Source organism: Vicia villosa, linkage group LG7 (assembly GCF_029867415.1).
Source record: "Vicia villosa cultivar HV-30 ecotype Madison, WI linkage group LG7, Vvil1.0, whole genome shotgun sequence".
NCBI lineage: Eukaryota > Viridiplantae > Streptophyta > Magnoliopsida > Fabales > Fabaceae > Vicia > Vicia villosa.
In genome coordinates, this window is record NC_081186.1 from 90,121,700 (window position 1) to 90,136,055 (window position 14,356).

Sequence of the window (14,356 nt, forward strand, 5' to 3'; positions counted from 1 at the left end):
AAAAAAAAATAAATAAGAAGAAAGACTCAACTTCTAAAAAATAAAAACGTAAACTGCAGAAGTTAAAGTTTGAAGCATGTCTTGAATTGTTTTTCATTCGTTTTTATTAAAAGCCGAAAGAATATGTGTTTTTTATTTTAACACAAATAAAATACAATGCGTCTTGTCATTATACTTTAGATTTTTTTTAGAAAAGGTAAAAAAATTGTTATAAAATATATTGTTTACAATAGTGTGAGTAATTATTTACCTTATTATCTTGTAGAGAATGAGTCTATTCTTAAATTTTTCCTCCTGTATCGATACTGGAGATACTGAATAGGGACACACCATTCCTAGCATTTTCCTAATCATATTTTTTGAAAATATACAAGTACAAATGGTAGAGATGTCAAGTTGTCTTTGTTAGCGGGGATCTCTGTGGAGATTTTCCGTTTGGAGCCTCAAAGACGGGAAATTTTCCTCCCAGCGTGAATAAGGAAGAAAGTCTCCCCAAAGGCGTTTTGGGAACGGGGTAGCGTAAATATTTCCGTCCCATGGAATCTCCGTCCCGCCTAAAATAGCATAATGTTCTTAATTTATATATAATTTTAAATTATTATGTAAGTTTATTTGTCATTTCATATAATTAATCTTATACACAAATTTAAAATATATATGTATTGTTAATAAAAGAGTGAGATATAAAGGATTATTTCAATTTTTTCTTAGTTTGAAATTTTGGTGGTCCTGACACTCAATATTATAGATTAAATATTGTTAAAACAATATATTTATCCTAAAAGAATAATTTCTAAATTTTTTGTGGTTAACTTTTGAAGCTTTTATTATTAATTTGGTTTAAAATAAATAATAAAAAATCATGTATATTGATGATCGCGTGAACCTTAGAAATCCGTAGAGATCCGCGAGAATTCACGGGGACGGGGGACAAAATTCCTCCGTAGCAAAGACCCGAAGTAGAACTGGGGAATAAATTCGATGGTGGAAATTATATTGGGAATGCATCCCCGCCTCCGCTCCGGCCAATTGACATCTCTAACAAAATGGGATGTTACATACTCCTATTAACGGAAAAATCACACATTAATCGTATAATCATTTGACAAAGGTTAAATTATATGAAAATCTAGTTTGTTTTGTATGACTTTATACCAAATTTGTATAGACACCACAATCAAACAAGTTGCCTGTGCATTTTTTATATCCTTTATTATTTTGTTGTACTTTACATTTATGTTTTCTTTTTTTAAATTCAAAAAATAATCTCGTCACTTAACACACATAATAATTTAAAAACTCATAGCTGATATGGCAACGCATATCATAAAATTTTAAATGTATCAGAAATTTGATATAAGGGAAAAAAACAAAATTTGTCGTTTGCTCAATGTATAGCATATGTCACTGCCATATATATAGTGTAGAAGATCACATCATTACATAAAAAGATATTTATTATACAAGTTTCTTGCATTTTAAATAACCATGTGATTGTTACTTATAGATTCAAACTTGGGGTGGGCAAAACAATTTTAATGGTGTGCGTACAAATGTTTATTACAAGCATCTTTCAGAATCATCTGCAAGCATCTTTCAAGCGATAAGCAGCTTGAATTTTAAATGATTGTATGATTATATATGGGAGTAACTTGAATTCTATATAATTATATGATTGTGACAGTACATGAAAGATGTTTGTAGTTATTTTTCGAGTAAATCTTGGCGCGTGCAAAACAACTATTCATTCGGTCCTATTTTTAAGAAAAATTAGTATTTCATATTTATTAAATAATTAATGTATTTATTCTATGTATTATTTAAATATATTAGTTATTCAATATATTTAAAAAATAAATTATTTTTTATAAATAATATTGGAGATTATTATATAAGGGTGTGCATACTAGTTTTTATTACAAGCATCTTTCAAAATCATGTGCTAGTGCTTGTTTTAGTAAGCATCTTTCAAGCAATAAACATATTGAATTTTAAAAGATTGCATGATTATGGAGTAACTTGAATTATAAATAATCAGGTAATAGTGACTACAAAAAAATCACGTCTGTAGCGACGTGGAATCCATGACACAACATGGAAAATCACGTCAGAACGTAAAATTAGCGACATGGTCATATACGTCGCCTGGGAATGCGTGGGAACTTTATTGTGTTGTGTTTATCACGTCACAACTTTTTGACATGGCATTCACGTCGCTAATCTTGCACCATTACCAAGCCTCCATCTGCAACAGGGACAGACAAGGTCTGCAAAAAGCAGTATGGCACAGTACACGAAGAAAAGTTGTGGCGTGTTCTCCATGTCACTGATTTGTGACATGTAAAACACGTCGCTAATTTTGAAATTAATTTTGAAAGTTGCGACGTGTTTTACATGTCACAAATCAGTGACATGGAAAACACGCCACAAACATTAAAATGTTTTAAAAAAAAAATCTGATTTTTATTATTATAAAAAAAGTTTTATTATTAATATTATTTGTTGGAAATTAATAAATATTAACAAAAATATTTATTTAGTTAAATTAATAATAATAATAAACTAAATACTAAAATATATTAAACTACTAAAATATATTAAAGTTATAATATAATATCCAAAATACTAACATATAATAAGTAAAATTTTGTTATCTCATACAATTTTAAATTAAAATAAAAATAAAATTCATCCTAAAAAATCATCATCTGGATCGGGATAATTATCAAGGTTGAAATCATCATCATTCTCTTGCTCAATGTCAGCCGCTCCCAATTTTTACCTTTTTAACATATACACATATATAATAAATTTTATTTTTACCATTTTAAAATATATTCTATTTCCCAATATATATTAATATAATATTACATTCTTTTTACCAATAATATTTTTTTTTACAATTTTTTAACATAATAATAACATACTATATACATATTAAAATTTCTTTTTACCATTTTAAAATATATTATATTTTCCAATACATATTAAACCTCTATTTTTCATTAAATAATATATATTAAACTTTAAAAAAAAATTGTATACTATAAATGTTGTCTATATAATTTACATATATAGATTATGTTTAATTAGATATCATAACTTACATTTATAAATCATGTTTAATAATATATAAAAATTTCATATATAAATTATGTTTAATAATATTATATCTATTTACAAAAAAATATAACATATCTAAATATTATAAATTTTAAAATATATAATTTCGATTTACTAAATTATATTCTTTTTTACTAAATTATATTTCGATTAAAAATATATATATTACCATAAACTAAACAAATTATCTCTATTAACCAAAATCTATTTTAATAAAAAACATAATATGTTTTATTAAAAAAACATAAATATTTCTATTTACCATAAATTACTACATAACCTATAATTTATATCACAAAATTTTTATAAAAACACATACAATTTATCTATTATCACAAATATTACATACTACATTAATATATCACAAAAATTCCAGAAAAAACATACAATTAATCACAAATATTACATACTACATAACCTAACAATATTCAATAATCTAATTAATATATCCAAATATTACAGAAAAAATATAATATTTACCTATTAACACAAATATAACACAAAAATATACTTCAAAATATTAGATTTAAAATTATAAAAATACCTCAATCTTCTAATCTCATCCAATCTTCAAGTTCAATTCTTATAATTTATATCTCCTCCAATCTTCAAAATCTTGAATAAAAAAATTAAAATAAGTTAGAATTTTAATCAATACAAATTATAAATAAACAAAATATAAAATATAAATAAACTAAATAAGTTACCTTCAACAATGGTTTGAGAATGGAATTAATGAGAAGAGGAAGAGAATGAGAGAAGAGCCATGGAGAAAATACAGAGAAGAGAGGAAGAATATGAGAAATGAGGAAGAGAGGAAGAATGAGAAGAGAGGAGGAGAAGGGGAAACGTGCAGAATTTATTAAAGACTAGCGACGTGAACCACCTGACGGAACTCACTGACGTTCATGCCACGTCGCAAGCTGCCAACGGTCCAGTTGGCAGCGTCATTAGTTTCACGTCGCTATTTAGTGACTGGCATGCCACGTCGCAAAGTTCAACGGTAACAAAATTTTGAAATTTGAATCTGTCTTCACCTGCCAAAGCCTGCGCAGGTCAATTCAGTGTCAGCATTAAATTGTTCCGACGTGAAAACCACGTCACAACTGAAAATTTCAAAATTTTTATTTCCCCCCATTAGACTTTACAGATTTCAAAGTTTACAAATTTTGTTTTATCCTTTGCGACGTGGAATTCATTTCACAAGTTTTTTTAAAAAATAATTTTTTCTGATCCCCCATGTGAATACGTAATTGTTAATATTATTGATTAAAATAATATACCGACGTGTTATTCACGTCAGAACAGTCCTTTTCTTCCCACGTGAATAACACGTCACAAATATATGACGCTAGGGAACCAACTTTAAAGAGGTACCTGAAATCCATTTAAATGAAAACATATGCTTTGTTAGGAAGGTCAGAGAAAAAAAATAAATAACTATGTTTAATAAAAAATATCAAAAAAACCAACTTTTCAAGATATTTATCAAAGTGTCGAGGTTTGGCAGATCCTCCAGGGGTATGCGCCAAACTATTTGGCGCATTGGTGGAGACCTAGCCATATGAAATGGCGCAAACATTATGTGGATTAGGGAAATCCAATTGGAATGGCGCATGTGTTGTGTTGCTTGCACATAGGCGTCATTTGAAATGGCTCCTATGTGTAGGGGTTATTTTAAAAAAAAAATACCCCACTTTGTTTCATTTCGCGCAAAGTTTTCGATTCCGGTCTTTGATTTTCGAAAAATTGTCTGATACGTCAATTTCGTAAAATTTTTATTAACCTTAATTAATGTTTGTGTGACTGATTCCACCGTTTAATAAAGTAGAGTTCATTGATAAAAAATATGTTACAAAGTCGATACACGAAGTCGATACATTATCGTAAAAAAAAGTTTCAAAATTGATTAAACATGTGATGAGGTTGTTCCACGGCTAGGACATTTCTTTTTACTGTGCCCTAGTTGACGACAAATGCTGCATTTTCTTGCAGGTGATGAGTACAATTCGGGCGACCCTTTTTATTTTATCGCATCATGTCATTATGCTATACTACCTCCCCATCATACTCAGGCCAGTAATCCTCCTTTGCCACCACTGGAAATGCCACACTGTATACTTGGAGCAATGTCTTTGTCTTATAAATTGGAGATAGTAGCGATAATGCGTCCTGGTGCACAAATGCACATGTTGCTATAACATGCGAGCAAGGCATACGAAATGCCTGAAACTTACCACAATCGCACCAATGCTCATCTAGTATAACCCGATACTGATGTCTCGACAATCCTTCATTGTGGTCAATTGTTTCTCGAACACTGAAGGTGCGGTTGAATCGATCGAAAGAAGTTACTTGATGACTGTTGGCCTTGGCAGATTGTTCTTTCATAAATTTCATGCAACTCTCGCTGAACAGTTGACCCGATTCTCTAACAGCACTCCACATTTGACCTCTTGTTGAGAATAGTGAAGCCATCCTAAAATAGGTTGCCTCCACTAGTGCAGTGATTGGAAGGTTTCGGATGCCTTTAAAAACACCATTCATGGATTCTACTTGATTTGTTGTCATGTGGCCCCATCGCACGCCGTTATCGTAAGCCATGGTCCATTTCTCCTTGGATAGGTTGTCAATCAAACTTCTCGTATTCGGATTTGACAAAACAGTTTCACTCCGATAATGTTGGAATGTAGGCCGAGTTAATGCATATCCCGCATTGACCAGTATTTTCCGAAGGTGTCTATCAAGAGAGAGAAATTAATAGCCTCATTAATGTATTAATATTCTCTCTCTTGATGAATTCAATGGTTGATATTTCTTTCTCTCATCTCTCATTTAAAAATGACCTCATCACTTGATATGCTCCCATATATATATATATATATATATATATATATATATATATATATATATATATATATATATATATATATATATAGCATATCAAGTGAGAGCATTTTATAATGAGAGATGAGAGGAAGAAATATCAATCATTGGATTCATCAAGAGAGAATTTTTTTTTTAATAGGCAAGAAATCTATTAAAAACGGAGCAATTAGGGATACTCAACCCAAAATACAAACTCAGAAAAAATTCTACCTCCCGAAAAAAAGTAGGGGAAAAGAGTTCCAAGTGTAAAAATTACAACCCTCTTTTAAAGAACAATAAGAAGAGATCCAAATCCACGTTCTATACACAATGGCAGACATAACATTATCGAAAGAGGGAGAGATGTGATTAAAAATGCAATCATTTCTCGCTAACCACACACTCCAAATCGTTTCCAGCCAAACAACACCTAAAATATTCCTTTTTGCCTCATTTTTAATCTTCTCGGCATGGTGGAAGTAGGTCTTATAATCCTCCAGAGACATTATCATATCTTCTCCTAACCACTTGCAAACAGAATACCATATGTTTTCCATGAAAGAGCAAGATCCAAAAAGATGGGAAATGGTTTCATCATGTAAATGGCAGAAAACACAATAAACATCATCTGATTCCAACACAACATTTCGTTTGATGAGTTGATCTTTGGTTGCTAGCCTATTTAAAGAAAACCTCCATCCGAAGAAAGAGAGCTTAGCCGGGGCTTTGGTTTTCCACTGAAAATTCAAAGCTTTTAAAATGACTTCATCCACCCTATCCTCCACATTTAACTCTGCTGAAAAAAAGACCGTAACAATATTTAACGGTGAATGTACCTTCTGTTGAGGCGGTAAAGCGGCAAGCAACAAAAATTAGGAAATATTACTCCGGGAATTTATCGTGTCCACAGGGATTAGTGCATTGAACTGCCATTCAACAGTTTCCATAGTTATGAGTTTGGATTGAATTTGTTAAAGATAAAAAATGGAAAAGTAAATATTAACACAAAAAGAATACATTCTTCAAATAGAAGAAACTATCAAGTATTGCATATAATATACTCTTCACAAACTTAAACTTATTGACCGAATATACTCAACTTGTAACCTATCAATATTACCACATGTCAACAACACAACCCACAACATTATCTAAGTGTCGATCTCTCAGACACCTAAACAACACATGAGAAATCCGAGCTTCCCGTAAATGTCGATCTCTCAGACAAACACGACCGCTCAGACGCATTAAGCACTGACACTAAGTGATTATCAACCTAATCCATCTCTGCAATTAAGTTAATAGAAAATCATCCTAGATAAGCATTAGAGCCCTACATCTCTATAGCAACTCAAACACATAGCAACAAAGCAACAATCTAAGACAATAATCCATAAAAATATGAAAGCAAGCTTTATATAACATAATAGTCAACAAATATACATGAGTTCATAGTAGATCTACACAAAACCCACAAATAAAACCACAAAGAGAAGAAAAGAAGAAAAACCCAAAAATCTCCCGGTTTGTCGGCTCCGATTGATGAAGGATTCAACCCCGGATCATCCATTTGACAGCTCCAATGTGTTTTCTAGCATCTTTCCACTCAAAAAATGCTATTGGATGGATTGGAGCTCTAAAATATCCAACCATCCATGAAAAAATGATTTCCAACAGCTTTATTGCGTTTTCTGCCGACACTGCTTCGCCCGGCGACTAAAATGGTTCGCCCGGCGACTCCAGGCAGTAGCAAATCACATTTTTGGGCCAGTCGGGCTCGCCCGGCGAGCCTAATCCTTCGCCCGGCGAGTGACACCAGTAGCAGAAAAATTCTGCACTGTTTCGGCCATAACTTGAGAACCGTAACTCCGATTTGCGCCCGGTTCGAAGCGTTGGAAAACTTATTCCATGCTCTATCCAATAATGAATGAATATCAACTAAATTGATGATTTATTTTTATTTGATTTTGAGATTTATTCGACGATTCGTTGCTTCCGTTGCTCAAAATCGCGCGTTTGAAGCCATGTCTTCGACACTTTATTGCTCATGCTCCAAATACGCCTCAATACCTACAAAATGAATAGAAAACTATCAAATGATACATAAATGAATCAAAAACACAAGTATACACAAACTAAACGTATTTACATAAAAGTTGGGTTTATTCAACTGAAATTAACAACAAAAAGTCGATAAGTGCACTAAAAAGTATATGCAAAAATAGCTACAATTTGCACTTATCAAACTCTCCCCAACTTGAACTTGTTTGTCCCTAAACAAGAATCAACTAACTCAAGGAAACAAAAGCAATATTCAAGCAATTACGCAACAACAAGTTTTGAAACACGGACAAATGTATGACTCAAATGCAAAACGGTACACACAAAGTAAATACTTACCACTAAACTACGACGATAACATAAACATGACACAAATGCTAAATACAAAGAATATGCCAAACATTCTAAAACAACACTAGTTCAAAAATGAATCACACCTAGCACACAATCATCGGTAGATGAAAAACACAAAAATTAGGTATTTTCACTCACCAACAATCTTGCAAACAAAAGACTAAATTATGCCGTCATCCAAAAATCGTATTGAAAATAAAAACGCAAGAATCACAAGGGCTTTTCAAGGTTGTAGCATGGTCTGGTGAACAAACAAGGGATAATTCCTAAGGATAATCGAAACAAAAACTTACTTGCCTAAACCTAAGGGAGTGATCAACTCACAAAAGTTCAAACACAAAATTCCAATCAAACTTCCTCATCAACCCCCATTTCACACCAAAGCACCATACTTATTTGCACAATTATTCAAACTCTTTTTTTTTCAAGACTTTTCTCTTTTTTCTTTCTTTTTCTTTTCACTTTTTTTTTTCACATATTTTTTTTTCTTTTCTTTCAACCTCATAGCAATCAACCAATAAGTACACAATCATTCTCTCCCCAACTTGAATTCAACCATATTATCAAAATGTGAATACTCCCTACTTTCTAAGGCAAGGTAAAAATTCAAACCCAAAATCATGGTTAAGGGTTCAAGAAAACAAAGAATCAACATCCATACAAAAAATGAGAACCAAACACTCATAGACAAGCATTTAGCAAAACCAACATGGACATTGACAAAAAGGCTCAAAGGAGGTACAAATGATCACACACTCACAAGGTGAATTGACTATTTGGCCAAGGTAGTTGTGCTCAAAATGAAACAAAAATGCCTTGATCACTTTCATGCAATTATACAATCAACACACATAAAAGATTAAGCATAATAAAATCTAGTTAAAACAAGAATGTGGTCTCCAGCATATGTGAACAATGGAAAACTACCTCACAAAAAGGTGGGGACTAAAGTGATTCACAAATGAACAAGTATACAAAAGAATGAATGACATAGAAGTTGTAAAAAGCCTAAGTAACATGAATATGCTATAGTATAGAAAGCGATAAACACGTACCTTGAACGTGTACAAAACTTTAACAAAATCATTACCATACACTCGCAAGTCGAAACGATCAAACTTGGAAAACCACCTCAAATTCCTCAAGCTACTCAAAACAAGCTCAAAGACAAACACACAACTATTAATATACACAAACTAAAAGACCATATGAAATTGTCTAAACAAATTTAAAAGTGAAGATTTGAAATTTAAGAACTGGTCCGATCTAAATTTGTTTAGACAATTGCATCACACTACTTAAACTAAACACAAACTAAAAAGAATAAACATGCTTGTTTTACGTCGTAAGCTCGACGCCTGTTATTCAATAAAGTTCCTTCAAGTTACTTCCGTCTGGCTATTCCTAACCACACACAAGCAAACGTGAAAGGAAAACAAACAATAATATAACAAATGTACAAGTATAGAAAACATGTGAAAGTATAGTAAACATATACACAAATATAGACAAGTAAGAATATACAATATGTTCAATATATACAAAACTCCAAACCAAAGAAACTATTGCAATGCAAATTCAATAAAACACCAATCCCCGGCAACGGCGCCATTTTGTTGAGGCGGTAAAGCGGCAAGCAACAAAAATTAGGAAATATTACTCCGGGAATTTATCGTGTCCACAGGGATTAGTGCATTGAACTGCCATTCAACAGTTTCCATAGTTATGAGTTTGGATTGAATTTGTTAAAGATAAAAAATGGAAAAGTAAATATTAACACAAAAAGAATACATTCTTCAAATAGAAGAAACTATCAAGTATTGCATATAATATACTCTTCACAAACTTAAACTTATTGACCGAATATACTCAACTTGTAACCTATCAATATTACCACATGTCAACAACACAACCCACAACATTATCTAAGTGTCGATTTCTCAGACACCTAAACAACACATGAGAAATCCGAGCTTCCCGTAAATGTCGATCTCTCAGACAAACACGACCGCTCAGACACATTAAGCACTGACACTAAGTGATTATCAACCTAATCCATCTCTGCAATTAAGTTAATAGAAAATCATCCTAGATAAGCATTAGAGCCCTACATCTCTATAGCAACTCAAACACATAGCAACAAAGCAACAATCTAAGACAATAATCCATAAAAATATGAAAGCAAGCTTTATATAACATAATAGTCAACAAATATACATGAGTTCATAGTAGATCTACACAAAACCCACAAATAAAACCACAAAGAGAAGAAAAGAAGAAAAACCCAAAAATCTCCCGGTTTGTCGGCTCCGATTGATGAAGGATTCAACCCCGGATCATCCATTTGACAGCTCCAATGTGTTTTCTAGCATCTTTCCACTCAAAAAATGCTATTGGATGGATTGGAGCTCTAAAATATCCAACCATCCATGAAAAAATGATTTCCAACAGCTTTATTGCGTTTTCTGCCGACACTGCTTCGCCCGGCGACTAAAATGGTTCGCCCGGCGACTCCAGGCAGTAGCAAATCACATTTTTGGGCCAGTCGGGCTCGCCCGGCGAGCCTAATCCTTCGCCCGGCGAGTGACACCAGTAGCAGAAAAATTCTGCACTGTTTCGGCCATAACTTGAGAACCGTAACTCCGATTTGCGCCCGGTTCGAAGCGTTGGAAAGCTTATTCCATGCTCTATCCAATAATGAATGAATATCAACTAAATTGATGATTTATTTTTATTTGATTTTTAGATTTATTCGACGATTCGTTGCTTCCGTTGCTCAAAATCGCGCGTTTGAAGCCATGTCTTCGACACTTTATTGCTCATGCTCCAAATACGCCTCAATACCTACAAAATGAATAGAAAACTATCAAATGATACATAAATGAATCAAAAACACAAGTATACACAAACTAAACGTATTTACATAAAAGTTGGGTTTATTCAACTGAAATTAACAACAAAAAGTCGATAAGTGCACTAAAAAGTATATGCAAAAATAGCTACAATTTGCACTTATCACCTTCTTCTGTCATCTTCCAATTGTGGCTATCTTCTAAATCCCTGCAGATCACATACTCGGACAGCAGCTCCACGATATCTCCACACTACGCCTGGACAAAAGGATCGTTTGCATATTCCACCATGGTTTCGAGGTTCCAATATCAAGAGAGAATATTAAGAATTCAATGTGACTATTAATTTCTTTCTCTTGATGAATCCAATGGTTAATATTTCTTCATCTCATCTCTCATTATAAATTACTCTCACTTGATATGCTATATATATATATATATATATATATATATATATATATATATATATATATATATATATATATATATATATATATATATATATATATATATATATATATATATACACACACACACGCAATACATTTGACTTAGTAAACATGATTGACCAAAAGTGTCATTTAATAAAGGCAAAATATTTTGGTCTGTTAATTATACTATTAGGTTTAGATTGGTCTTTTAATTTTTTTTATCACTTTGGTTCTTCAATTTTTAAAATTTTTTATTGTAGTCTTTTAATTTAATTAGAGATGGATTTAATGACCGATTTTAATTTTTTGTCATGACTAATAAACAAAAATAACTAAAACGAAACATATATTAAAAGTTAAAAGTTAAGGGAATAAATATAATAATAACTTTGGTATGGCCAATCCAACATATTTTGACGGTAGAAACGAATTCTAAAATAAAATAATTTTATGTAAAAAATTATATATTTAAATTACACGTTTCTATAGATGCAAAATAATTTGTCTATAGTTTGTTTTTTTTTTTGAAAAATAAGAGTTTGAATAAATATAATATTAACTTTATGGATATACAACATATATTGAGGCTACAAGCAAGTTCTAATATAAAACAATGAGAAATATTATGCTTACATAATGACACTACACCGTATGAATATACGGTTTTGTTTTTTTCATTATGTTTAATAATTATTTTTTTCTTTTCTCTTGATACAAACAAACACATGCACGATGTATTTTGGATTTGGTGTAAGATAAGGTGTCACTTTTAAGTGTCAAAATAGCAACTCTCACAAACAATTTTATATTAATTATTAAACGAGCTTTGCTATTTTTGAGTAAAGATCCACTCCATTTTTTAAAAAGAAATGGAAGGTCCATTACTATAATTTTGTGTACATAAAATTAAATAAATAATAAATATGTGTCACATGTTTTAGAAATATGTGTATTATACACACAAAACTATACTAATAAAAAAGAAATAGAGTTTAAGAAATGAAGGGGATCCTTACTCGTTATTTTGACAGTGTATACACCAAATGCTATAAAATTGTAAGGCAAAATATCCATGCACAAAAACCAAAGCAGAATAAACTATTAAAAAACAAAAGTTTTATCTTGTATGCATACTATTATAGGGTAAGTATTAAAAATGGGTGTCATTATATCATTTCTCTTATTAAATTTTTACTTAAACAAAATTTTTAGATGCAAGATTATTTATCTATAGGTTCTTTTTTTGGAAAATAGATTTTTTTTTTTATAAATATAAATATAACTTTAGTAAATGTTGATCCAACACATATATAGGCAAGAAGCGAATTCTAAAATAAAATAATTTTATGTTAACAATTAAGTTTTTATATTACAAATTTTTTAGATGCAAAATTATTTAGTTCCTCTGTATTAAATTAAAAGCCATCTGAACAAATTTTTTTTTAATAATAATAAGTTGTTTCTTTTTTTTTTGTCTATTAAAATATAATTGTTAGAATTCTTTGGTTAATGCTGAATAGGTTATGTGTTGTGAATTCGAACACCCGTGCTTCTATTAGAGTTCCTTGATATATATATATATATATATATATATATATATATATATATATATATATATATATATATATATATATATATATATATATATATATATATATATATATATATATATATATATATATATATATATATATATATATATATATATATATATATATATATATATATATATATATATATATATATATATATATATATATATATATATATATATATATATATATATATATATATATAGGGGACGACTCAAGTGAGAACACTTGGTTATTATGAGAAATGAGAACAGTGAATCACGACCATTAAATTTTGATTTTGTTGATTTTAATGGACATGATTGGTTTTTCTTTCTATGATCCTTAATATTTAATTTAATTAAAACATAGAAAGAGAAACCAATCAAGTCCATTAAAATCAACAAAATTAAAATTTAATGGTCGTGATTCATTGTTCTCATTTCTCATAATAACCAAGTGTTCTCACTTGAGTCGTCCCCTATATATATATATATATATATATATATATATATATATATATATATATATATATATATATATATATATATATATATATATATATATATATCTGTGTGTGTGTGTGTGTGTGTGTGAGATATTCTTTCACACATATCAACTTTTTAATGTGATTTATTTATTTATGGGTGTTTATGGTGCGGATCGACCTCCTATCCTACCAATGGAAACCAAACCAGCCAATTACTTATTTAAATCGGTTCAATTACAAGTGTTCTCGATCTAAACCATGACAACCTCATTACAATAAATGATGCTTTTAATAACGAAATTTTCTCATCATCTATTAAAAAAATCGAGATTTTATTCCAAGGCGCGCCGTATATATATATATATATATATATATATAACAATTTGTTGCCTCAGTTGTTTTAAAAACTAATGTGATATACCATTCAGGACATGCTTCGAATCGTAGCTAATGCACTTTATGTTTTTTTATTTGTTAACAAATGTAAAAAAAAAAATTTAACCCTTCGGTTTCTTTGGTAACCCGAGGGATATAATAATCAGATTTTACTTAAAAGCAATCGTTGAACAGATTTCACCCTAATGATATCTTATTTGTAGCCGCCCA